Here is a 26,534-nt window from a genome sequence, read left to right on the forward strand (position 1 = left end):
ATAACAAATGTAAATGTATGCCATTATTTGCGTTAGTGTATTAAGTGTTTAAGTGTGTTCTTTGCAGTAGAGAATTTATGTTCTGGTATAAGTTGTATCATTAACGATGCCCAGGCTGCCCGCAGAGCCACGTGTGACCGAGCTAGGAGTGATCAGAGCCTTGGAGAGCGCGCTGCGCCTACAGCTCTGACCTGTCTTCCCCTTGGTGTGGCCCCGGGTACCCAGCATGCCTCCTCGGGCCCCGCGCCTGAGCCAGCCAGTGCTCTGGGTAGACACACAGCAGTATGGGTGTGTTTGGGGCCTTGTTCACAGCGCAGAGACCAGGCTCCAGCCCAGAGCATCTGATGCACTAGCTCCGGGATGATGCCTGGGAAACTGGCTTTGTTGCTCCCATCCCGTCCCAGGTGATTCTGAGGCTGGGAGTGCACAGGTGACATCTGGGAAAAACAGTTTAACAGTTTCGCAGGGCTAAAGCAGAGGGAAAAAGTCATTAAGGATAAATTATTCAAATAGAAGCCTCAGCCATGAGGGAAGAGTGCCAGGCCCAGGACTAGACAGGGTCGTTTCATAGTCACAGATCTATGAAAACGTAGACCTACTCATTTGGGGAATCCTTGCCAAAAATATGAATGAAGAATATTTCCTTAAAAATGACTCTAATATTTGTGTTATCACTTCCCTTGCCCTTTAGACCCTAAACATGTGAAGTGTTTTTTGTTTTGTTTTGTTTTTTGCGGTTTGCGGGCCTCTCACTGTTGTGGCCTCTCCCGTTGCGGAGCACAGGCTCCGGACGCACAGGCTCAGCGGCCGTGGCTCACGGGCCCAGCCGCTCCGTGGCATGTGGGATCTTCCCGGACTGGGGCACAAACCCGCGTCCCCTGCATCAGCAGGCAGACTCTCAACCACTGCGCCACCAGGGAAGCCCTGAAGTATTAATATTTAGTGTAATTTAATTACTGTGAATATTTCATAACCCTGACTACACCAGAGCTATGCTTTATTTATGATGGCAACGACATGGAACACTTCCTACACACGCCCTTCAGTGACTTGGGACAGTCCTCGCCACCTCTGCATGTATCTAGGTTTTGAATAACACGGAGCGAAGTCATAAGAATCTGAAAAAGCTTGCATATAGCACAAATCATAATAAAACCTGTTTAATATTCTAACTCATACATAATAAACACAGATAAGCATAAGCATTTATGGGTTTTTATTTGCTAGCCTTTTAATGTTATTATTATTATAGTGAAATTTTATTTCAAATATCTTAGTATCTCACAATTATGAAATTATAGTGAATTCTTCTTGGCACTTTAATAACTGAAAGCGGGAGTTAATAGATTTTTCCCTCACTACTTTCCACCACGTTACTGAAGTCTTTCAGGAAATAGGATTAGTTTATAGCTCGACATTCATGTATATGCATAACAGGAAAAACTCACCTGCATAGTGTGAGAGCGATGCATTAGGAGATCAAGGTACATCCTCTACTTAAAATTTGAGCCACATTAAGGAATAAAAATGAAAATCATACATAATCTCATTTCTCATCCAGATTTAGCACTCAGACAGGACTCTTACCTTGGACTAGTTGCTTTCATCTCAGATTTCTTCCTAACTTAATTTTCATGTAGTGTTCTCTGAAGCTCAGATTTGATATAAATATGTATGTTTATACATATGCTTTTTATTAAATAACTCAGACATAATGTTAAAGTATTTAAGTCCCCTCATATCGGTGATACTCTAGGTCTCAAACAAAACCAAAAAGACATCATCCAAGATACATTAGAACAGAACTCTTCTGCTTCCTATGGGATTTGGTTTTGATTTTGTGCCGCCCGTGTGATACGTGTACCCCAACCAGAGAAATTAAAATAAAAGCAAAACACAAAGGGATCTGGAACTGGAAAAAGTCACTGTGCGCAGCAGGGGCCAGTGCTGGGGACAAGCTCTTCAGGGACCCCCTCACATTCCAGGGGGCATGAGACTCTCAGTAAGACCACCTCACGGAAGAAGAGATTTTAATCAGACGTATAAACCATATAAGCAAATAAACCATTAGAAGGGAAAGCATAGTGTGGACATTAAAGAACAGTCCACAACTATTTTTACTTATCATGTGTTGTGTTTTTTTAAAAAATAAGGGAGTGGAAACTGTAAGTCCAGAACAGGAGATGGTGTCCAAAAATGTGGATTTGCAAAAGAACCCCACAGAAGTTCAAAAATGAACAAAATATGAGTATATTTGACATTATAATCAATTAACCAATTGAATAATAGCACAGATACAAATGAAGATAAAATATGTAATTGGAAATAGCACATCTGAGAGTATCATCAGAATGCAGCACATACAGAAAGGGGTGAAACTATGAAAGATAATGTAAGGGTTGAAGTTTAGAATGAGAAGCTCCAAAAAAGGGACATTCTGCAGAAAGACTGGAAACAACGTGTGAGAGGCGGCGTGTGAAGAGAGACGGTGGCTAAGCGTGTCCATACGTCTTGAGATAAAGAACCATGCCAGCCCTGGAGCCTGATGAGGACAACCAGGGCCACGCCCCCGAGCGACCCGAAGCAGCCTGCACGTCCCGTCAGTGCGATGGTGACCCGCCATCAAGAGGGTGAGCTGACTCACCTGGCACCTGTCTAGAAGACTCTCCACGAAAGTTCACTAGGTGCCAATGGCAAAGTGAAGAGCAGGGAATAAGTAGCCACTATCTTTAATAAAGGGTGAAACATACACGTTATTGTACAAGAATACAGCACCTCAAGAAGATGCGCAAGAACCTGGTAAAGCGTCTGTCTGTAAACCTAAGTTGGACACACAGTGACACTGCCCACCACACCGTCTGTGAGGACGTCTGTGACATTGAATGGGATCTGTTGTCTGCGCCTCGTTGTATGAATATGACTCGTCCTCTGTGTTAACTGAGTACGAAGCCAAGACTCCTAACCTTCTCTACAAGGGTGTCCAGGAGGGCATCAGAGCAGTGAGTCATGGTCAGTGACTCCAGGCCCCGTGAGGGTCTCAGCTGCACACGGAGATGCGGGTAACTTGGATCAGATGTGGCTCATAAATGCAAGTGACGTAGGCTCAGAGCTCACTTTCTGGAGAGGTTGAAACAACAGTCAGCGTGATGTCAGAAAGCCTAGTGCAGAGGAAGAAAACACTGGCAAGGTTGCTAAGGCTTCCGAGGCTGCTCTTGAGCATTTAATACAGGAAGGGGCCTGTTTCAAAACTGGGGAAATGGGAGCAATGTCTTCATCAAAATTCAAGTGCAAGATGAGTCTAGGGTGGGTGTTTGGTGGTAATGAGAGAACCACTGCAAAGTCTCAGGCCACTCTCAAAGTGTTGGTCTAGCGTGATTCCAATGTGTGCTTTCTGAGTCTGGAAGCATTAAGAAAGGCTTGGCTGAAGCTAAGCCTGTGGTGAGGGCAGAACTGCAGGGCAGTGTGGACGGCTCACAATGTCCCGAGTTTATGTTGCCTTGATTTTGAGATTTAGAGCAGACGAAAGGAGTCTCTTGCAACAAAAGAAAAGAATAACTTCCCTGAGCTCTTGTATTCATTACCGAGAATGTATCCCTTGTAGCGGACATTGATAAATTGCAATATGTATTTGAAAATGCAAATGAAATAGTGTGAATTCAGTTGCTTATGATTTCATTATGGTCAGGCAAATACATAAGAAGACAGAAAATGTACAAAGCTAAATTTTAGCGCTATTCTCCATATCTTAATGAATTGGTGAATACAGGTATTTTGTGAAGCACAGATATCATCAATTAGATTTAATTGATGTATTAATGTTTATAAAAACCTTTAGTACATTTAAATCTTCAGACATTCTCATATAATACTCTTGGTGAGAGTATGAATGGTTACAAAATTTTTGGAGGGCAGTTTTATATTAAGTACCAAAATTTAAATTGCACATTTCATTGGGCTCAACGTTCTTTTTTAAAGGATGTTAGCAGAAAAAATTTACATGTAATAGAAAGATAAAGACAATTGTCCCACCAATATAGAAATGATTACATAAATTTGTTACAGTCACTCTGTAGATTATCATACCACTATACTCAAATAGGTCTACATGTACAGAAATTAAGGTTCAAAAAAAAAACACTCACCCACACAATGAATCCATCTGTTGGGGCTTTTTTAGGCCTATGTGCAAACATTTCTTTTAAAGGTTTAGGATGATTTCTACGAGATGATTACCCCCGAATGTCTCCAGAGAAGGGTGAAGATCTAGAGGAGAGTGAAGATCCAATTTTCATGTTTTATTTTACATATTCTGTATGTTTGACTTATTTTTAATGAACATTTGTATAGATATTATTTATTAACTTAAAAGTAGATATTATTTATTAACATTAAAAACTTGAAGGACTTCCCTGGTGGCACAGTGGTTAAGAAACCGCCTGCCAATGCAGGGGACACGGGTTCGAGCCCTGTTCTAGGAAGATCCCACATGCCACAGAGCAACTAAGCCTGTGCGCCACAACTACTGAGCCTGCACTCTAGAGCTCGCGAGCCACAATTACTGAGCCCACGTGCCACAACTACTGAGCCCACGTGCCACAACTACTGAAGCCCGTGTGCCTAGAGCCCGTGCTCCTCAACAAGAGAAGCCACCACAATGAGAAGCCCACGCACTGCAACAAAGAGTAGCCCCCACTCACCACAACTAGAGAAAGCCTACACACAGCAACGAAGACCCAATGCAGCCAAAAATAAAATTAAAAATTTTTTTTAAGTTCTAAAAATAATTTTTAAAATAAGACAAAAATAATCACATATTACATATAACTTATTACACAAAAATAAGAAAATCTAGATGATTTTTTGTGACATAGCAATTCTTACAGTTTTAAGTAAATTTTGTCTTAATTATGTTTTGAAAAAATGCCAATATAGTTCTGAAATACTACAGAAAAGCAGCACTTGATGTTATTGAATTTGAAGGAGATCCATTCTGTCTAGATTAGAATGCCTACAATTCTCATAGCAGGAGCCTCATGCCATTTCCATAGCAAGGAATCAAGAAAATGTTTTTCACCAAATGTGGAAACTTTTCTAGTTCATTAACTTTGATTTCATCCTCAAAAATGAGTTATAAACCTAGAGGGAGAATTAGTTTGTCAAGCCAGCCTCAAAGTATATTCTAACAAATTGACATATAGTAGAATGTCATGACAGCACATGTAGTTATTTTTCACTATGCAATGAGCAATGACCTATACTGAAATTTGCATTTTAATTACATGATCCTACCTACTGAGGCATGAGTTAATTTTAATCACAGTTTAAACAACAGGCAGATTTAGGAGAATAAATAAAATGGACATGCTTAATATGGATTTGTTGTAATGACAGAAACTAAGGTTTTTTAAATGAAAATGATTTGCATTTCTTACACTCTGTATAATAGTATATTTTGTTCCATGAGCAAAACAATAAATGCAGTACATGTTTCAAAGCATATGCAAAATATAACAAAAAATTAGTACTTAATAAAAAGCTTAAAGAATTATGGTAATGTAATGTTTAAAGATAAATAGAGATGTTGGGGAGAAGTTTTCTCTAGATAAAATGATGTAGTATATTTAGAAGTTAATAAATATTCAATATTCTATGATAATACATTAGAAGGAAAGGGGATCTGGAACAGATGCAGCTGTGGCTGGAAGAAGGAAAACAGAAATAAACCCTTGTTAGCTTTTTTTTTTGACGATTTAAGGCAGTTCAATTAAAAACTCTTCGGGTTTCCATGTGGAGAAGCTCTTCTGCTAAAGCTTTTATAGGGACTTGAAAAGTGGTTTCTGATGTATGTCACATCACTCACTGGGGGTAGAGAGATGAGAAATCCTCCTTTCACAAGAACTCGCCAATAGCTTCCATTCACTCTGAATAACAGCAAAGTCTTTACAAGAAAGCATCATTTAGAGTTCAATCAAGAGGCAGAAGCCACTCCAGTTATTTGAACAGAGAGGATTTAATGTACAGAATTTTAACTAGATATCAAGTGTTAAACATGTGAGTGAAAAGGTGGAAGAAAATCACTACGGTTTTCACGGAGGTAGCAGGAAGCAGCCTCGCAGGTAGGTCTGATGCGATGCTGAATTTTGTTTGCTAGTAGTCTGTTGAGGATTTTTACGTCTGTAATTCATCAAAGTATCAGTATTTAGTTTTCTTTTTTTTATAGGTTCTTTATCTGGCTTTCATATCAGAGTAATGCTATCGTCATAGAATGGAGGTATTCCCTCCTCTGCAATTTTTTGGAAGAATTCGAGAGAGATTGGTGCTCATGTTTTTTAAATCTTACGTAGGATTCACCAGTGAAGCCATCTTGTCTTGAACTTGTCTCTTTGGGGAGGTTTTGATTCCCAATTCAGTCTCCTTACTATTTACACGTCTCTTCAGATTTTCTGTTTCTTCACCATCCAGTGTTGGCAGTTTGTGTGTTTCTAGGGATTCTCCCATTTAACCTACGTTATCCAGTGTACCCGCCTACAATTACTTATGGCACTCTGTTACAACACTTCTTATTTCTGTCAAATTGGTAGTAACAGCCCCATTTCATTTCTGATTAACTTATTTGAATCTTCTCTCTTTTTGCTTCAGCACTATAGCACGTACTTGTCAATTATGTCGATCTTTTGGAAGAACCAACTGTAGGCTTTGTTGGCTTTCTCTGTTGTTTTTCTGTTCTCTAAATGTTCTTTAAAATGTAAGGTTAGGTTGTTTTCACTGGAATTGAAAAAAGTATAAATTTTAATATTTGTTAGAGAATGCATTTCATAACCTATAATCATAAGTTTAAGAGCAACTTCAGTGTAATTTACATCTCTTTGGTGCCATAAAATAAGGCAGTGAGGTTCTAGTCAGTGAGTTAGTTTTAACAAGACAATAACTGGCAAGCTTCACATACGACTTTAAGTAAACACATACCGTTCCTACAATAGATTTTAAATCCCCGAAAATACAGTGTCCTGTAACAACATTTATAATCCAAGGTTTACAATTCAATAATCCTTAGAATTATTAAATCAAACGTTTCAAGGTTTTTGTTGTTAGTAGTAAATAGAACTAATAGAGAATAAGTACAAATTTAAGTCAAAATTTTTGATAACTTATATGTAAGTATTCACTTTCATCTCATTGTTAAAAGTTATTTGTTAACCCAATGCTCTGCATTCCCCAAAATGCTTTTGAATCCTCAAACTTGTAGCATGGAATCCTATCTGAACTTTAATAAAAATTAAATTACAATTATTTTAGGCTTACAATAACTTATTTCCTCTTTAGATACAATTTAATTGTATTAAAACATCTGAGTATCTCATAAGCATGAAGTTACAGAATATAAAAGAAAATATCCAATAATAGTAATCAAGAAATGCAGTTTCCTTTGTATGTGTCCTGGATTTGCCCCCTTCTGCTCCACGCAAACACTTTCAGAATTTTCACAAGCTGCCATTCTTCACATCATTTTTCTTTTTTTTTTTTTGGTTCGCGGGCCTCTCACTGTTGTGGCCTCTCCCACTGTGGAACAGGCTCCGGACGCGCAGGCTCAGCGGCCGTGGCTCACGGGCCCAGCCGCTCCGCGGCATGTGGGATCTTCCCGGACCAGGGCACGAACCCGTGTCCCCTGCATCGGCAGGCGGACTCTCAACCACTGCGCCACCAGGGAAGCCCCACATCATTTTAACATAAAAATATATACCAGCTTTTCACAATTTTTCTCTCTATGAAAAGAAATACTTAAAATAATTTTTATGTAATTATTTAAAAATAAATGTTTTCACTATGAGAAATTTAAAAATACTTCAAAAGAGAAAGAAGAAATATGGGTCTCATAATCTCAACATACAGATCTTATCATGTTTAAAAAATTAATATGCATTTTGTGTATATATCATACATTATGTAATATTTACTTGAGATTTTATTTTTCTCATAACTTTAAAAATTATAGTCAATTGCCTTATTGTGAGCTTTTCCTGTATTCTTTCAAAAATCTCATTTTCAGTGGTTCTATCAAAGTATGTAGGTGCAATCTTCTATTAATATAAATTAATTTTTCTATTTCACCCTCCCAAACATTGATTCAATAAATAGCCTTGTGTGTGCTTGTTCATATGAATTTCTGATAATTTCCTTAGAAAATTGCTAACAGTAGAAATACTGAGTCAGTAATGATGCTCATGGTTATAAGTATATATATATATGGTTATATCTCACCGAACTGTCCTCAACATTTGTTATAAAAGTATCGCCCTGCAGCCACGTTAGCATGGAAGCTGTTGCCATTTGAATTTCAGTGCCTCACACTAGAATCGATGTATTTTCTCTCCTTTTGTGTGATGATCGAGTTCCTCACCTCTGGCAGGAAACCACTTCTCTTCGCCAATAATAGCAAGTAGCCTTGATAACTCTGTTTTGCAGCTCTAAAGGAATGTTTCATCTGCTCATGTATCAAGGATTTCTGTTTCTTCTCAGGGTCACTCTGGCTACATATCAACTGGTCAGCTTCTCTAGGATGAGCAAAATGGCCCTGGAGGTCATTTTAAGTCTGGGAGAGGGAATGTGATACTTGAAATTCTCTCAGAGAATGAGGTGAAGGCCAGTTAGGAGAGTTATCATGGTAGTACTTATTCTTAGAAAGTTTAATCATTTTTTGTTTTTTTTTAAGAAGATGTTGGGGGTAGGAGTTTATTATTTATTTATTTTATTTTTGCTGTGTTGGGTCTTCGTTTCTGTGCGAGGGCTCTCTCTAGTTGTGGCAAGCGGGGGCCACTTCATTGCGGTGTGCGGGCCTCTCGCTATCGCGGCCTCTCTTGTTGTGGAGCACAGGCTCCAGACGCGCAGGCTCAGTAGTTGTGGCTCACGGGCCTAGTTGCTCCGCAGCATGTGGGATCCTCCCAGACCAGGGCTCGAACCCGTGTCCCCTGCATTAGCAGGCAGATTCTCAACCACTGCGCCACCAGGAAAGCCCAGTTTAATAGTTTTGAGCTTAAGTCGTCCGAAGCAGTATTGATGCCACTTTATTGAGCTATCGGATTCTAGTCCTGAGGAAGACCTTCTGTGTTGTGTAACCTGATCCTCTATTTCTAGCTAACGAGACTTATTTCACACCTAACTCCTTTTATTTGTAAATTAGCCCTTTCTATTCACAAAGTGCATTATTTAAAAGTTTCCTTAAAATGGCAGGAAGTCATGTTCCAGGCACTGTCTACTCAGTGACACCATGGTGTCCCCTGGAGGACACGAAGGTTTCTCTCTCTTCCATGTGGAGACTTTCATATAATCAAAGACACATTTCTTCCTCTAGGTCTTTTCTTCTATGACCTAAACATACTCAGTTTCTTTAGCTGTTTAATTTGCCACTTGCTTTCCAGAATCTTCAACATGTTTGTTGAACTTTTCGGAGCATACTTTAATTGACCCATTTCCCTGTTAAACTATGATTCCAGAATAATGACAATAACCATGGTCTGTTCCTAAGCTCTTAACTTATCCTATTTAATCCCACGTCACATGTAAGTGTTAAGTTCTCTGACCCCACCTTGCAGATGGGGGGGACCCCAACGTCATGGAGGTAAAGGATTTTGAGCAGAATTACAGTTACTGACATGACTAAGTACTGGACCCCAGAAACGTGAATCCATCTAAATTACTTAGCATTCATTGTTGCAAATATAGCAGACCACATAGATCACAAGAGGTCTGTCACTCCCCTTGTTGTAAGCATTATATTTAATGAATATGGTGGAGAATAAAGTCAACACTTCTGACACTTACATCAAATCATCTACTTATATTAATCTTTCAGGCAACTACTTATTTTTTTCAAAACTGTTGCCATCATAGATTACCCCACCCTTACTCATGTAGTGAACATCTTAAGAGTAAGTGAATACTTTCACATTTAATTGTCTTAAATTCCATCGGTTTGTTTCCGTCTGACAGAAAGTACTTGTATCTGCTTCTCCACTCCAGTGTATTAGCTGATATTCCCAACTTTCTGCCACTGCATTTTGATTAGAATATTTTCTGCTTTCATCCAGATTAGCCATAAAATTGTTAAAAGTCACCAGGGTGTTCTTATATGTTTAGATATGATTCTTATAGCTAGGATGGGGATAGGAGTACGTGTGTATTAGTTATTTTTTAAACCTTCTTTTAGAAAACAGACGCCTCCTATCTTCCCTCTTCTGAGTGTCACTGTGGCAGTGGAGTCCAAACACTCCCTTTAGCCGGTACTCATTTTCAGACGGTCACCTCGTTGTTCAATGTCTCTTCTGATACCAGAATTCAAACCCAGGCTTGCCTGTGTGAGGGCACACACTGTTCCAGGTTATTCTTCTAGATCCAGGAACTTCCTAGAGATACATCTGAGCATTCCCACACTCACAAGAATTCTGTGTGTCGGATTTCCTTTGCACAGCAGCCTCCTTTTACTATATATTCTGTGTCAATTTGTCAAAGTATTTCACAAGTTCGCTGAGAGTATTAGTTATGGGCCGTTATTGGCTGCATGTCGAAGTAGGTGACAGGCAGCAATGCAAGTGAAGATTACACAACTGAAATCTAGCAAAACGTGTTCCTGGAGTGGAAGAAAGGACACAATCTCCTATGTTGTTACTTGGGTTTTATCCACTCGATCTGCCATGGAAAGAAAATGTAAATCAAAGCGTCAGTTTATTTCTTCTCATCATTCCCGTTATTTCCCATTATTGATGTTGATGTTTTCTTATTTGTTATTTGTGATAGATTACACATTTTATTATTCTGAAGTGCCTGTCAGCCTCACATGATACTTTTTCCCCCTTTTCCACTTTTCTCTGATATAAGCAGGTATTTTATATTTCGTTTCTGATATCTCATTCCTTCCGGCTGGCATGTCTGCCTTTGCTCATCTTTTTATTTACAACTTTCCTAAATCACTTTTTTACATAGTTTTTGTACATGTTACATAGTGTTGTTTTGCTTAGTGAACTAATATGGCAGACATCTTCTTTTAATAGATAAATTTACTTCATTTATAGTAATTAAAATAAGAGATGTGGGCTTCCCTGGTGGCGCAGTGGTTGAGAGTCCGCCTGCCGATGCAGGGGACACGGGTTCGTGCCCCGGTCCGGGAAGATCCCACATGCGCAGAGCGGCTGGGCCCGTGAGCCATGGCCGCTGAGCCTGCGCGTCCGGAGCCTGTGCTCCGCAACGGGAGAGGCCACAACAGTGAGAGGCCCGTGTACCGCAAAAAAAAAAAAATAATAAGAGATGTGAGATTTAATTCTACAGTCATATTTTTATTGGTTTTAATAAATAAATTGTATTATTTAATACTCCCTGCATGTTCCTACTTTTAGCTGAGAAAGGTCTACCTTACTATAATCCTCTAATTCACAGTCATTCTCCCTTCCACTAGATACGAGCTATATAATCCCTAATTTGAAAAATAAGAGAATGCATACACGTCTTACTTTTCCTTTTCTTCATGACCCTTCTTCAGTAAATTACTTTATATTTTTAGTATATTTATTTCATAAGTACTTGATTTTTAGCACTAAATGACATATTTTGATAACTGGTTATAGCAGATGATGAAATTAGTGTAATTACACTACTGGTGGTCCCCTTTCCCCGACCGCTGCCAACTATTCTTATCCATTTTCATTTCATTTTTTTTCATTTTCAACATTTAAATCCTCTTTTGTAACAATAACTGCCAATTCAATTTTAGTCTGGTTTTCTACAGACCCAGCACCATCTATGTTTGCTTTTTCTATTCATCTCATTTCTCTGGCAGGCAGAAAGTTACCTTCTTGTATTTTCTATAGGAAACTCTCTGGGGAATAATTTTTCCATTTGTTTGTACATATTCAGAATTTTTAAACTGCACCCTTTATTCTTGAATAGCATGTTGGTAGTGACAGACAGTTCACATTTTCTGTTTCTGTCAGAGCACTACTCCACTGTCTTCTTGGGTTAAATTTTTCAGTCGAGGTGACTGAGGCTAAATTGGTTTTTCTTTCCCTAAGGAGGCTTCTTCACTGACCTGGCCAAGTGGATGGAAAGATCCTCTCGTTTTCTTTGAAGTTTAGTAGCTTATCAACTTAGGCCTCAGGATGGACTCTTCCGGTGCCATTATTCCTGGAACACAGTGTGTCTATTTAACTGGTAGATTCAAATCATTGTACATTTTGCAAACTTTTCTTTAAATATATCTTTATATTTTTTTCCTCTTGCTTGTGCTTCTCTTATTCAGGGTCACTAATGGTGTCCATATTGAGTGTCCTTAACTTCTTCTCCATACTTGCCATTTTCTACTGAATCTTGTATATTCTTCATCCACTTTCTCAGTCCTGTCCTCCACTCCTAGTTGAGTTATTGGCAGTGTCTATTTTGACAGTATGTTTCAATTCCGTCTTCATTTCTGTGAAGTAATATCTTTTCCGTTTTTCTTCTGAGATAAACCAGCTGTTTCTTTCTCCCTCTTGCTTTACTATCTTCCCTGTGGTCTTTAGATTTACCTACTTTTCTTGTTATACAGGGGAGATGGGTTTTTTTTTAATTTCTCTAATTCATGCAAATTTTCATCACAATTTAAATTTTGATTGCAATCAAATTACATATTCTTTATCTTGAAATGAGAGTGTCTGTTCATCATCTCCCTTATCGTTTATTAAGTTTAAAGCGATACCATGGGTGTTCCTTTAAATGAAGTGAATTTTTCCTGGTCCAGCCTGTAGCAGAGGAAACAGCTCTAGCAGACATACAGAAACTTTCCTGAAACAGTGGTAACACAACAAATCCTTACTGACCATACCCAGAGAGTTAAGGCAACATTCTGGTTAGGGAAAGAAAAACATTGCAGAATTCTGTGCGTGTGTGTGCGTGTGTGTGTGTGTGTGTGTGTGTGTGATACCATGTTTGCTGATATAATCCTGTGTGCCTCTTATGATGGGAAGTTATTTAACTGTGTCATCAATGCTATGCATCATCTCTGTATGCTGAGAGAATGACTGAAGGCTTAACGAATTCCCTGCTGACAGAAGCCTCGTCTCAGCCCTGGTCTGCTCTCCCCACCTTGTAAGAGCCACACCAAGCACTTCATTTTTGCCTTCACAGCCGCGTTGATTGGCCATCACCTGTGCTCATAGGAACTGCAGCTTCCTTATTCTCTCTGCTTTTTAGCATGCTATACTGTAATGGGCACATTTCATCATCCAAAAATGCCAGGGAACGATACTGTCTGATGGACTTCGCTGCCGTGTCAAAGGAAGCAACTATCTGAGCTCTTCTGATATTATTGTTCCATGTGACCTCACCACCCAGTCCAGGGCCCAAGCATGGGAAGTAGCTGATTGTTTTTTCAATTGATAGATCAGTTGATTTTCTCTAATATCTGAATAACTTTGTAATTATTTTCAAGATTCAGTTACCCTTAGGCTTGCTGTCGGTGAGAAATCAGAAATGATAAAAGCTAACTAGGAATTTGGGAAAGGCTTAGATTATTTACATAGTTTCAGATAAATAAATCTATGCAAGACTGTAAATATAAGATGAGGCCTGAAATCTTCATTTATGTCTACATCTGTATCTTTGGGTGATAAAGGAAGGATATCAAAGGTTAAATCTCCTTGAAAGGGAGAGAAAGGTGGATTAACTTAGTTTAAGGTTTCAAGGGGAGACCAGAGGACAGAAGTTGTCAGTCTTGAGCCTCCAAATCCTGGCCATTACCGTGTGTGATAGTAAGGGCCGCATGGTATCTAACCAAGGGCTTGGGGTTCTGCAACCAAACTTCTTATCTCCACACTTCTTACCGGGTGAGTGTCCTTGGTGGTTGTCCTAAGCCCTGTCTTCTAGTTGCCGTATCCGTAAACCAGTTGTTTTAAAGCATGATGTGATTTAATAGGTGTAAATAGCTCAGCTTTATGTCTGGTACATAGTAAATATAACAGCTTTGGTTATGTGCTTTATATACGTATCTATATTAATATTGCAGAAACATGAGGCACCTGGGTCATGGGAAAAAGTTCTTCATTGATTCTCACACCAGCTCTTCCACCGAAGGAACATCAGTGTCAGTGACCGCACCCAGGCTGCGGGGGATGCGATGAGAACGCCTGGTGGCAGCTATGCCCCGGAAGACAGATGGGGAGAACGTGCTTCTCTGTTTACACAGGGCCGTGAAACCACTGCCCCCAACTGCTAGAAGGAGACAGAGACAACCTGTCTTTCTGAGGCAGGATGGAAAGAGCCCGGGGTCTCCACCTAACCTTTTAAAATGTAAATGTCACTCCAAGGGCCAGAGAAACCCAGGTGTCTCTGAATTTCGTGACTCAGAGTCTCCAAGCTCTGGGCCCCCTTCTCTTTGAAATGAATGTGTCCAGGGAGAGAGCCACCCAGTCTCCCTGGCACCCGAGGCCTTAGCCGGCAACTGTCTGGCCGTAACCATTCAGCCTCTCAGGGAGATAAAGCAAGTTTTATTATCCTTTCAGTTCCGATGAGAACAAGTAACTAGACAAAAGGCTCCGGTTCTAATTCTCAAGGTATATGAAAAGAAAAATGTCTCTAGTAAAAGTAAAGACAAGCATCCTAACATTCTTGTCTTTTTCTGTAGACGTTTCCTTGTCTCAGGAGCTAGGGCTTTTTTACAGGAGCACTGAGAAATCCAGAGAGTTTTATTTCCTTGTAGTAAAGTGAGTGGACACAGATACTTTGCAAGTTAATACATCTTCTTTAACGTCATTTTCTTCATAATCACCCATCGTGGTGCCCACTGTATTATGAGTCTAGTTTAACTAGAGCACGCTTTGTACGGTTGCCCAAGCAGTAGTCTTTCCATATTGTGGAACAGTTTCTAACATCTTGTAGACGGCATCAAATTATGACAGTGAGTGACTCTGAATCCCATAACCAAAAAGTGTACTCAAGGGGGTATTGCATGTTACAAGGGGAAGTTAGCACAGGATACGTAAAGGCAAGCCCAGTAGGTGCAAATGTTTTTGTTTTTAAATATACGTGGGTAGAACAACTGCTATATTTTGCTTCCTTTATCACTTCCTTAAGGGTGACTTAATTGACCAAATTGTATAATCCTTTTCCCCTGATATGTGAAAGAAGATTTAAGTGATTAGTGCCGCAGAAAAGCACAGCAAGGATGTTCCTGTAAGAGAATCATTCATCCCATTTGGGGTTTAATGGATTGACTCTATGCTCCATAGTGCACGCACTGCAGAAACCTGCTTTATTGCCAGAATTCCCTTCCTACCGGTGTTTATGGTATAGGCGCTAGCCCAATGCTCCCGTCCACTGTGTTCTACTGGACTCGTTTCTAGTGGCTTTGAAGCCTTAGAGTATAACCCAGATGATGTGGCTAACATGTTAAATGATTCGTCATTAAGAAATACTTTGAAACAAGCTCACTTCAGAAAGAAATACTGCACTGTTTAGTTGTGTATTTTTGCAGTATTTTTCACCTGAAGAACAAAACAGCTCAAAATGCAAAACTGTCCATTAAATTATATTTATAGTTACCTTCTAGCTGCAAAAAGTAGATGTAGGCTTCGGAAATAGGGGAATATGTTATAAAATGATAAATATCATGTCTTATACTTTATTATCTTTTATTAGCTTAAGAGAAATATATTTGGTGTGCTCTTCCTATCATGAATAACTCAGGGCCAAACATTGTAAACCCAGTAAAATATATACAAACCCAAAGCTAAAAGTAGGAAGAAGATATATACAAACCCAAAGCTAAAAGTAGGAAGAAGACTGTCATGTTCAAAAAGCAATCGTGGTTTTACAGCAAACGGAGGCTGGTGCCGTTTGTGTTCACTTGCAGGCCCCAGATGAGGTGGGTGGCAGCTGACCCCCCGGGCTGGGTCCCAGGTGGGAGGACCGCAAGCCCACCTGAGTCAGACAGGCGCTACCGAGGCGCCAGAGCTGGGGAAGAGAAGAGCTGTCAGTGAGAACTGGGCTGAAGCATAAACACAGAGGGTGAGCTAAGGATTCAAAAGTTAGGTATGAGAAGCAAGGTCTTAGTGGAGTGAAGCAGGTAGGCGATTGTCAAAGAGGAGAGTATCAAGTCAAGTTGTCTGTGGCGTGTGTGTGCTGGGCCTTTGCGTCTACGGAGGTCAAGGCAGGACAGCTTCCAAGGTAAAAAGAACCGTGTGTGGCTGGACAAATCTACAAGGGAAGGAATCATTTTATACTAATGAAGGCTAGGAAGACGTGATTTTCAAGTGAAAAGTGATCATTGTGTCAGGCATCAGAGGGACCCAGTGACACATGTGAAGGAAATGCATCTTCAAAGTAAGGGCTGCAGCTCATGTCATGTTTCCCTTGAAGACTCACGGAAATAGATCTTCCAGATCAAGGAAAAAACACAGCAGGAGCATCATGGGAAGGGCGCCCGTGCTTTGGGGGACATTCTCTCTGGCCCTTTTGCATTTCTGCAGGTCTTGGGAGCACACATTTTGTTTCAGGCTATTTTTTCAAGGGTGTTTACCTAGAAAGCAGACTTAGAAAATGGAGATAGTGCTTCCCTCAGAACCAAGGGAAGATTTTCTTACCTTCCATTTGGAAGTCTTGGAAGGTAGAGATGATATCTCCCTCCAGAGCAAAGGGGGGTTGTGCCTACAGCCCATTATAAAAGATTCAGGTTCCCTAAAGTCAGGGATCCTCGCATGTGATGCAACCCATTGTGTGCAGACACATCTGACACAAATATGCGGATACTCATGGTGTTTGCTGTGCCATGTTGATAAAGTCCTTTGTCTCTGTCCCAAGAATATACTTCTGCCAGCATCCATAAACCCGTGAGAACTCAGGAGCTGTTGCAAAACCTCACACCCTTCCTGGTTCACAGCGGTTTGCAGTGAGGATGAGATGCTGACAGAAACATTGCTTTTTGGGAGAAGAAGGGTGATTAATTAGATCTGAAAGAAGTCCATGCACCTCAGCAGCAAACACGTTGATTGCCTGTTAATGAGAATTTTTTATTTGTTTGTTTTTTGTGGGTTTTTTTTGCGGTACGCGGGCCTCTTGCTGTTGTGGCCTCTCCTGCTGTGGAGCACAGGCTCTGGACGCGCAGGCTCAGCGACCATGGCTCACGGGCCCAGCCGCTCCGCGGCATGTGGGATCTTCCCGGACCGGGGCACGAACCCGCATCCCCTGCATCGGCAGGCGGACTCTCAACCACTGCGCCACCAGGGAAGCCCTGTTAATGAGAATTTGAGATGCGGTTCCAGGCAGAGGACTGGGAAGCAGATTAAAGAGCAGCCTCCTGAATTGAGCATCGTCAGATGTTCTCGGCTGTCCTTCAGGTGGGGCAGCCTTGCCCAGCCTCCGGCTGCAGCCTCAAGTCTGTCCCCCTGTAGCAACTAGATTTGTGCTGGGACAGCAGAAAGGTCTGACCCTTTTCAGACAACAGTTACAGAAATTCCCCTGCGCTGAGCATTAAAGAGGGGAAATTTATAGGCACTATGGGGAGAAATCCGGTGAATAGCTCTGTACCTGGTTCACCAGGGAGATGAGAAGCGGGTGCACGTAATGTCTCATAAGGAAAAATGACAAAAAGGGAAGAAATGCTCCTTGCTTTCTAGCATGGGGCGTGCTGCAGGCTCTGTCGCTCTTGACTCCACCTCTGGATCCTCGGAATCACTCTTTCCTTTTTCATGAAAGGAAACCCACGTTTGCACCTGAGGCATTTCATCAACTGCTTCCTGCTAATAGAATTTAGGGATTCCGAGAGGCTCCTTTAATTCTGCATTCGCTCTGTCCCTGTGTGGTTCAGGCTGGTGGTGTTTCTGCTGAAACAGCTTTCTTAGTAATTCCTAGGGCCCTCATAGATCTCAAAAGCATTCACTCTTCAGGACAAAAGCTAACTTCACAGATCTTTCTGAGAAGGTCTCTCTCAGCCTTCTGCTGAGGTGTCTGGAGACAATACCCTTAAGACCCCTAGAGACCCTCCAGTTTAGCTGATGAGATCTCTGAGCACATTCTTAATCCCTGGAAAGGACCCTCCGCGAGAAGTTTTGATCCTTCTGAGATCTGGGGGAAAGGTTGTAGATCACACACCTAGGATTTCCTCTGTGCTAAAGTTTCAGGAGCCGCCCGACTTTTATCGTATTTGGGCATCTGGAGAGGCAGAGACTATTCAGAATCGCCGAGCCCTGGTTCGTTATGTCTGATTGTTCTTCACCAAGTTCTGCCCTTCCTTCTCTCCTCTCACATTTTATGTTCGAGGCAAGAAGAAACCAGGCAGCATCTTCAACATTTTGCTGAAAATCTCCATAGGTGTGTAACCAGGTATGCATAATGATTGACGGTTTTTCTTCCGCGTAACTGCAGGAAACAGTTTCACCAAGCTTCCTGCTGCTACACTGTCTTCCAGTTTCCAGTAACACGTTCCTGACTTTCTTCGGAGCTCGCCTGCAGATAGCTTCCCCAAGCTCAGATTTCTGCTGACAGTCAGTTCCAGTTGATGAAGCCTTTTACGATGTGATCCAGGCCCCCTCTCTTGTGCTTCACCCCATACTTTTCCAGCTTCCACCCACTGCTTCTCAATTCCAAGCTGCTCCCACCTTTTAGGTATTTATTAAAGCAGAACTCTACTTCTGGTACAAAAATCTGTGTTAGTTTTCCATTGTGGTACAGCAAGTGACCATGCATGTAGTGACATTAAACAACACACGCTTATTATCTCACAGTTTCTGTTGGTCACGAGTCCAAGCTTGGCTTTGCCAGCTCCTCTGCTCGGGTCTCACAAAGCTGCAGTCACGGTTCTGGCCTCCACTATTATCTCACATGAGGCTTGGAGTCCTCTGAGACCCTCGGCCCCTAGAGGCTGCCCGCCATTCCTAACACATGGTTCTCTCCACCAGGTTGGCTTCTTTAACGCCAGTGGGCATTGTCCCTGCTGTTTCCAATCTCCTTTAAAGGGCTTACCTCATTCAGCTCCTCCAGGATCATTTTCCTTTTGATTAAATTAAACTCAACTGATTAGAGGCTTTAATTACATATGCAATGTCTCTTCATCGTCACCATAAAAAGTCACCATATGATTAAGGAAGTGGCATCTATGCTATTCATTGTTTCCAACGTACACCTAAGAGAAGGGCTTTATGCAGAGCGTTTCCTACATACACCTAAGAGAAGGGCATTATGCAGAGCTATGGGCCATCAGGCAGCATGGTAGCATCACTTTTTAAAAACCTTTTATTCTCTTTAATAGATTTATTAGTCCTTCAAATATTCTAAATGATTCTTAAGGATTCTCTTAAAACTTCTGCATGCTCACCTAGGACAGGATCCCATGATAATCTGGAGACTCAAGTAGTACTAGTTGCATGAATTAATCTCTTCATTGTCCATATCCTTTATGGTGTCTGGCAAGATTGGGTGGTCAATAAGGACTTGATGACATCTTAGAAAGGAAGAACTCATGTAGTCATCGTCTTCTATTTGCATAAGTAAGACACTAAGTTTTGAGGAGATACCTATACTTGGTTCCTGAGATAGACCCCCATTACCATTAGATCATAAAAGCAATTTTAAAGAATTATAATAGTGCTTTTAACAGTTGAGAAAATAATTAATTAATTATAACAATACTCATTTCTCTAACCGTTATATTAGTTAGGGTGAGTAAGCCGCCATAACAGAGAGTACCGAAAGTGTGATGTCTCAAACACAATATAACAGTCCAAGATAGGTGTTCTGAACAGACAGGCAAATTCTTTCCTCACTGTGATCCAGGAGCTCGTCCTGTAGCTCCGCCACCTGCCAGGGTCTTGGTATCAAAACGCATCCAGTTGGAAGAGCAGGATACAGGAGCCTAGCCTGGAAGTGGTCCCCATCACCTCAGCCCCCAACCCACTGGTGGTTCTAGTCACATGGTCTTACTTACCTGAAAAGAAGCCTAGCATATGTGGCCCTTCTGGATACCTCGCTGTATTTTTCAACTTCATTCCTAAAATCATCTCTAAATCTTAGCATGTTATCCTTGCTTGCTATGGGCTCAGGTGACTTGTAGTGAATAAAAGTTTCTTATTATACAGTCATATTCATTACAATTATAAAGTCTTTATTTTTTTAATTTTTATTGGAATACAATTGATTTACAAGGTTTGTGTTAGTTTCAGGTGTGCAGCAAGGTGAACCAGTCATACATATACTTATATCCACTCTTTTTGAGATTCTTTTCCCACATAGGTCATTACAGAGTATGGAGCAGAGTTCCCTGTGCTATACAGTAGGTCCTTATTAGTTATCCATTTTATACATAGTGGTGTGTATATGTCAATCCCAGTCTCCCAGTTTACCCCCTCCCCCTTCCCCCCCCCGTAAACATAAATTTATAAGTCTTTAATTTAGAGTTGGCTTTATAAATCCTTGAGTTTAGTTTTCTCATTTTACACAGAGAAAGACCTCAAAAGGTTAATTTTGTTCAATGCATTCTCTTTCTGTTATGTCTATAAGCTAAACTTTTTTAGGTCTTAATGGCCCAATATAAATAATTCATTCTTACTTTTGAGGAGCTTAAAATACAGTCTTGGTTAAATGACTTTCCCAAGGTCAGGAGGCAAGTGAATTGCAGAAACAGGCTTACAATACAGGTTTCATAAATTGTATTTCACCACAGCAGTTAGTACAGTCTTTAGTCAATGCCAGGCTCCTATTTTATCTCTGATCCAAGCAAGACACAGAATTGGATGCCTTAGCTTTTTGACAAGGGAAGATAAGTGACAGAACATTCCAGGATCAATTTGGACTGTTTGCTAACGTATTTAAAGGAGTCATATCAATGTTGGGTTTATTTAATTTTTCAAAGAATTATTCAAATATAACTCTCTAGATATTAAGTTATTGTCTAATTAAAGTATTTTAAGGTGCAAGAATTAATTAAAAATATCACAGTGTAATTCTCTTTGAAATATTTCCTTGAATCCACACTAACGTATCAAGGATAAGTTTCTCGAGCACATTTTCTCAACACACTGATTTTTGCGTTGCTTTAAAAAATATGTCACCAATAATATGAGAAGCAAAATAATGGCCGCCAAAGAGGTGTCGTGTCCTAATCCCTGGAACCTGTCAATACATTACCTTACACGGAAAAGGGGGCTTTTCAGGCATAATTTTGGTAGAGAATATTGTGACGGAGACATTGTCCCATATCGTCTTGGTTTATCCAGTGAAATCACACGAGTCCTTAAAAGCAGAGAACCTTTCCAGGCTCGGGTCAGTGAATGAGAGAGAAAGAAATTATAGGGACTGTGTGACCATGGAAGCAGGGGAGAGATGCCTAGGTGCTGGCTTTGAGGATGGAGGAGGGGGTCGTGAGATAAGGAATGCAAGCAGCCTCTGTAAGCTGGAAAAGGTGAAGAAATGGGAATGCAGCCTGCTGACATCTTGATTTCAGCTCCGTGAGAACGGTTGTAGACTCCTGACCAGTAGAACCGTAATATAACAAATTTGTGCTGTGTAAAGCCACCAAGTTTGCAGTAATTTTTACATTCCTGCAACAGGAAACGAATGCAGGTGTTGGTATCTGAAGATGAAGCGCCAGTGTAAAGTACCAAATATGTAATTATTTATGAATAAATGTAGATCCGAAGCCATCCTGTAACAACGTGGGTTTTTCCCATCTGCCTCTGCTATGAGTTTTGAGTGAAAAAGCAAGGAGTGAAGTTCCAAAATCTTTTTATAAAACATTGGCTACCCCAGTGGAAGCAGGAGGAGGCAGAAAATGTCTCTCCTCCACTGTCTTAGTGGAGAACACCTTACATACATAGAGGATGGAGGAAAGCAGTTATTCCTCAGGTGCTGAGCTCTTCTTGAGGTTCTATGGACACCCCCCTCCATTCCAGAAGAGGAAGTAACCGTAGTTCGTCTCAGCAGACATTCTTTGCAACAGAAGAAGCCTCTCTCAAGTTTTCCACTTTAGAGAGTTTTACATCACTGAGAATTTATTTGATAATTAGAATCAGGGTTTAGGATGGGGTTTGCTATAACAGCAGTTTTCCTGCCCCAGTGAAATAGTATCAGGTTTCTACAAAGTCATAAACGTTGACTCTATGTGTAGATTACCTCTGTCCAGATCTGTATTCATGATTGATTTGATTAACTGAAGTTAGAGAAAAAAGGTCATGATTTTGCTCAAAGAGCTGAAAAATGCTTGTTGCTCTTGTTTGGTTTTTATTTATTCAGTTATTGGAGTTTTTATAACATCATTTCAGTTGAGTAAGAACTTAACTACAGCCTGGTATTAAGGAGAATGTATTATTTATGCAAACGTAGAAACTAAAAATACACTAAATGGAAATACAAGTTGAAAGTCCTGTAGAAGGAGAAACTAATTGTTCTGTTATGAAATATCTGTTAGTGACAAAAACGCTTTTCAGAAAAAACGATTTCTATATTTCAATGGCTTATTTATTTTCACGATGGTCCCGTAGTCACTGGTGTTTATCAGAATAGGAAATTAGGCCAAGCCTCACTATAAGCTCTCTAAATTTTTAGTAATTTGATTCCCTTCATAAACTTCTTATATATGTGGAACTTATTGGGTTCTTTCCTCTGAAATTACGTAGTAGAAAAAAATTGTAATGTCAGTATAGCAATGAAATTAAAATGGATTGTAAGAAATGTGATTTGATTTTATTGCTTCCATATTAATTTCAAATACACGTTAGCTTAGTCTACTAAAACACGTTTCGTTGATCCCCACAGACTCCTCTACGATCCTACCTATGATGTCCTATTTGCATGCATATTTTTGACAGCAAAATTCCACTACATCTCTGCTACAGTAATACATATTTAAAGAAATACTTATATTGAAATAAAGCATCAATGAAACCCCCAGGCCTGAATATTTCTAACCTGTAACTATTAACAAATCTTTTAGGTTATAATGATGCCTTAAGACTTTTAACCTTTTCAACCAACCATTCTGATGAGAGTTTCCTTTCTCCATAGATATTTATTTACTAGCAAAGGTGTTTATTAAGTGACATACGGGATTTCACTTTTCATGACCAGTCCTCATGCCGTGTCCTGCTGTTTCCGTGGCTGCAATCATGACATGTCCTGGGTGCTGTCACTGTGGGTTTGGGCACATTTTAATCTCACCACCAAAATGAGATTTGGCAAATTGCTTGAGATGTTGATTCAGCAATACAAAAGCAAGTATTGAAATTTAATTAAAAACATGGATTAATTAATTTGTGGTGTGAAAACTTCAGCCGTAGGAGGACGGTATTTAGACTCAGGCAGGGAGACGCCCCCTGCGGAGAGGTGTCTTGGTTTGTGCTGTTTGCACCCCGGCTTTTGCTGCCTCTGTCAGCCTCCCACTCTGAACATGGAGGGGTTCACAGAGACCAGTCAAGGTCACCTGCAAACCGCTTCTTCCTGCACCTTTGAATCTGCATTCTCCTCACCTCCTTTGCTCCCTGGGTCTCCTGTGCAGGATTGTTGGATCCTATAGTTCCTACAAGTGGTGCCTCATTCCTTCCCCGACTCTTCGTCTTACTAAAGGCGGAGACACAGGCACCGAGCTCGTTCCCGCTGAGTTGTCACTTAACGCTCCTGCGTCTCTGTCCACATGCGTGCGCACACACACGCACACGCACTTTCAGTTCAGCTCTACCGTCCAAAATATCTCCACCGTGAGTCCTTCAGTAAAGCCAGGGCCCCCCAGGGCCCGCGGGGGGCGCATCTGAGGTCATGGTCAATCTCATCTCATCGTCAGCTATCCTCTCCAGACCACCTTCTCCAGCTGCCTGGCCTCTCAGCCCCCAGGTGGTCCTGCAGGCGCCTGCATTCCCGCGGTGCCTTGCTGGTCCCCCTGCCTCCACGCTCTGCCCTGTGGCGGATTCTCTGCTCCTGCACACCTGTCCTCAAATGTCCCCTCTGGGAGACCCTGCGGTTGGTCACCTTGTGGGAAATGCCAGCCCCTTCGCAGCACTTCCCGTCTTCCCTTCCCTGACTCATTTCCCTCATTTCCCTTGCAGTCCCTTGCTCTATAGCATAACAAATGTTTTACATTTTTCTGTTTTAGTTCTCAGTCCTCCAAAGCGCAATCTAAGGTGTACTACTGCATTGTGTATTCAGTTCACTGCTGTTTCGCAGATGTTTATGACAGAGGCTTGAACAAATTACTGCAGTTTTGGAGTGGGGAAAGGAAAAAGGCACAGGTTACAACCAGCTGAAAATGGTACCTTTATACACAGAAGCTTTGCGTGCCTTTATGTCTGCTGTATCTCTTGGCAAATACGTATGTACATAATTCACAAGTACGTATGGAAACCAGTGCATATGCATTCATATATGTATATATGTTGTTTTCCTCTTGAATTCTGAACTATACACATATATGTGTGTATGTATATATATATATAGAGAGAGAGAGAGAGAGAGAGAGAGAGAGAGAGAGAGGGAGAGAGGGAGAGAGGGAGAGAGGGAGCTCTCCTCTTTAATTGTGAACCACGGTGGCCCAGATGTATTTTATAATTGTCAGAGAAAAGCCGGCCTAAGGAGAGCAAAGTGGTTCGGGTGACACCGACGGGTCTGCAGAAAGCAGGCCCCAGCCCTGTGCGCGCCCCCGGCCCCCTGCCGCTCCCCGCTCCCTCGCGCTGGCGCTGGGGTCCCTTTCCGTTGCCTGATCGCTTCTCTCCAAAGCACCCTGGCAGGGCCCCGAGCTGCTAAATCTCCATGTCTTGCTAGAAGCCCCTATAGCCAGCGCTCTGCGGTGACAAACCCGAGCGCCGGCCGTGGTCCCCGTGCGAGGGGCCCGGCGCTGCCCCAGAATCGCAGGCTCAGCAGAGGTTTTCAGGGAAGCGGCTGCAGGCAGGAGAGGAGCCGGGTTTTTGCAGCTGATGTAAACGTGACCAAAGTTCACCTGTAAACTCGCGATCAAGCCGGTTCCCTTCCCCATGGTGAGCAGTATTTCTTGCCGCTTCTGCCTGACCACTCAGGGGACATTTAGCTCATTTTGCAACTTTATTTCTTTTCCATTTAAAGCTCTCCTTGAAATTCATTTTTGTAAATTTCTCCTAAAAGGAACATTAACACAGCAAACGTTTTGTAAGAGCCTCCACAAACATAAGATCACCTGCTGGGACGTTCCTCAGACGGCAGGCGCCTGACGTAGCAGCGCGGCCGGGGACAGCGGTCTTCCCGGGGAGAAGTGCCTGAGGGCCTGGCTGTTGCCCTGCGGGAGGGCGGGCCGGCCTGGCTCCCAGGGCGATGGTGGCCTTGAGGCCACATAACATCAAGGCTGTGACGGGACATAGTCTGGCCCGTTTCTTAAGCAAAATGGCCTCAGGTGCTGGGAGGGTGTCGCTGACCAGGTGAACGAGGGGCGGAGGAGACAGGAGGCACCCGTAGTAGAAGGCAGGGGGCCCAGTCCAGGCTCCACCTCAGAAGATGCGGAGGGAAAACTCCAGTGAGGTGCACCGTGGTTGCCATGGCCACATAGCATCATCAGTGCAGACTCGCTTGTGTCACAGCCTCTTGGAAAGAAGATCAGAAGCAGACGTGGTTCTTAGGTGCCCTGGATGCTGCAGTCTGAAATAAAGGCCTGTGGATCGTAGAGGTGGTTGTGATTTGGGAGACACGCATCTCTGCTCCTTTGATTCAGGGATTTTTTTAAAAATAAATTTACCTATTTTATTTATATTTGGCTGCATTGGGTCTTCGTTGCTGCCCGCCGGCTTTCTCTAGTTGCGGCGAGCGGGGGCTGCTCTTCATTACGGTGCGCGGGCTTCTCACTGCGGTGGCTTCTCTTGTTGCGGAGCACGGGCTCTAGGAGCGCGGGCTTCAGTAGTTGCAGCACGCGGGCTAAGTAGTTGCAGCACGCGGGCTCAGTAGTTGTGGCTCACGAGCTCAGTTGCTCCGTGGCATGTGGGGTCTTCCCGGACCGGGGCTCCAACCCGTGTCCCCTGCATTGGCAGGCGGATTCTTAACCGCTGCGCCACCAGGGAAGCCCTGATTCAGGGATTTGAGATGAATTCTGAAGGTCTGCAGGGGGAGGAGTACCGCAAGGATTCTTATTCTCTGGCCTCTGTATCCATCTTTGATCACTGTGACCTCGGGAAACATCTGTTACTCCACCTGCTCTTAGTTGTAACATTTAAACTTCTGCTAATCAGCTATGTACACCCACGTACACACACTCAAGGGGTCGAAAAATGGTCTACCCCTTAAGCATAGAAATGCAACTGATTGTCATGCTGATTCGTATGCAGTGTTAAATTCACTTAATTCTGTGTTCCTCTCTTCAGCTCTATGTAAACTTCTACACGTCTTGATACTGAGCTGAAGTGTCAGCTCTTCTAATTTTATCTCTAGGTACGTGTCTTATTATTTTGTAATTTCCAGTTATCTGATACAAGTTTTGAACTAGTCATCTAAATTTTGAGGGTACTGAGTATAGATGTTTTTAACTCTGAACCTGGTACACCCAGAATCTGAACCTTCTATGCCTGTGTGCTTCCCCT

The 26,534-nt window shown here is 41.8% G+C and overlaps 1 protein-coding gene across 2 annotated transcripts in view; it reads left to right on the forward strand.

Moving 5' to 3' along the window:
* The window catches only part of SNTG1 (syntrophin gamma 1), a 202,667-nt gene that overhangs the window by 111,296 nt on the left and 64,837 nt on the right, over nucleotides 1-26,534 (forward strand). The window lies entirely within an intron of this gene.

This window comes from Lagenorhynchus albirostris, chromosome 17, assembly GCF_949774975.1.
Source record: "Lagenorhynchus albirostris chromosome 17, mLagAlb1.1, whole genome shotgun sequence".
Taxonomy (NCBI): domain Eukaryota; kingdom Metazoa; phylum Chordata; class Mammalia; order Artiodactyla; family Delphinidae; genus Lagenorhynchus; species Lagenorhynchus albirostris.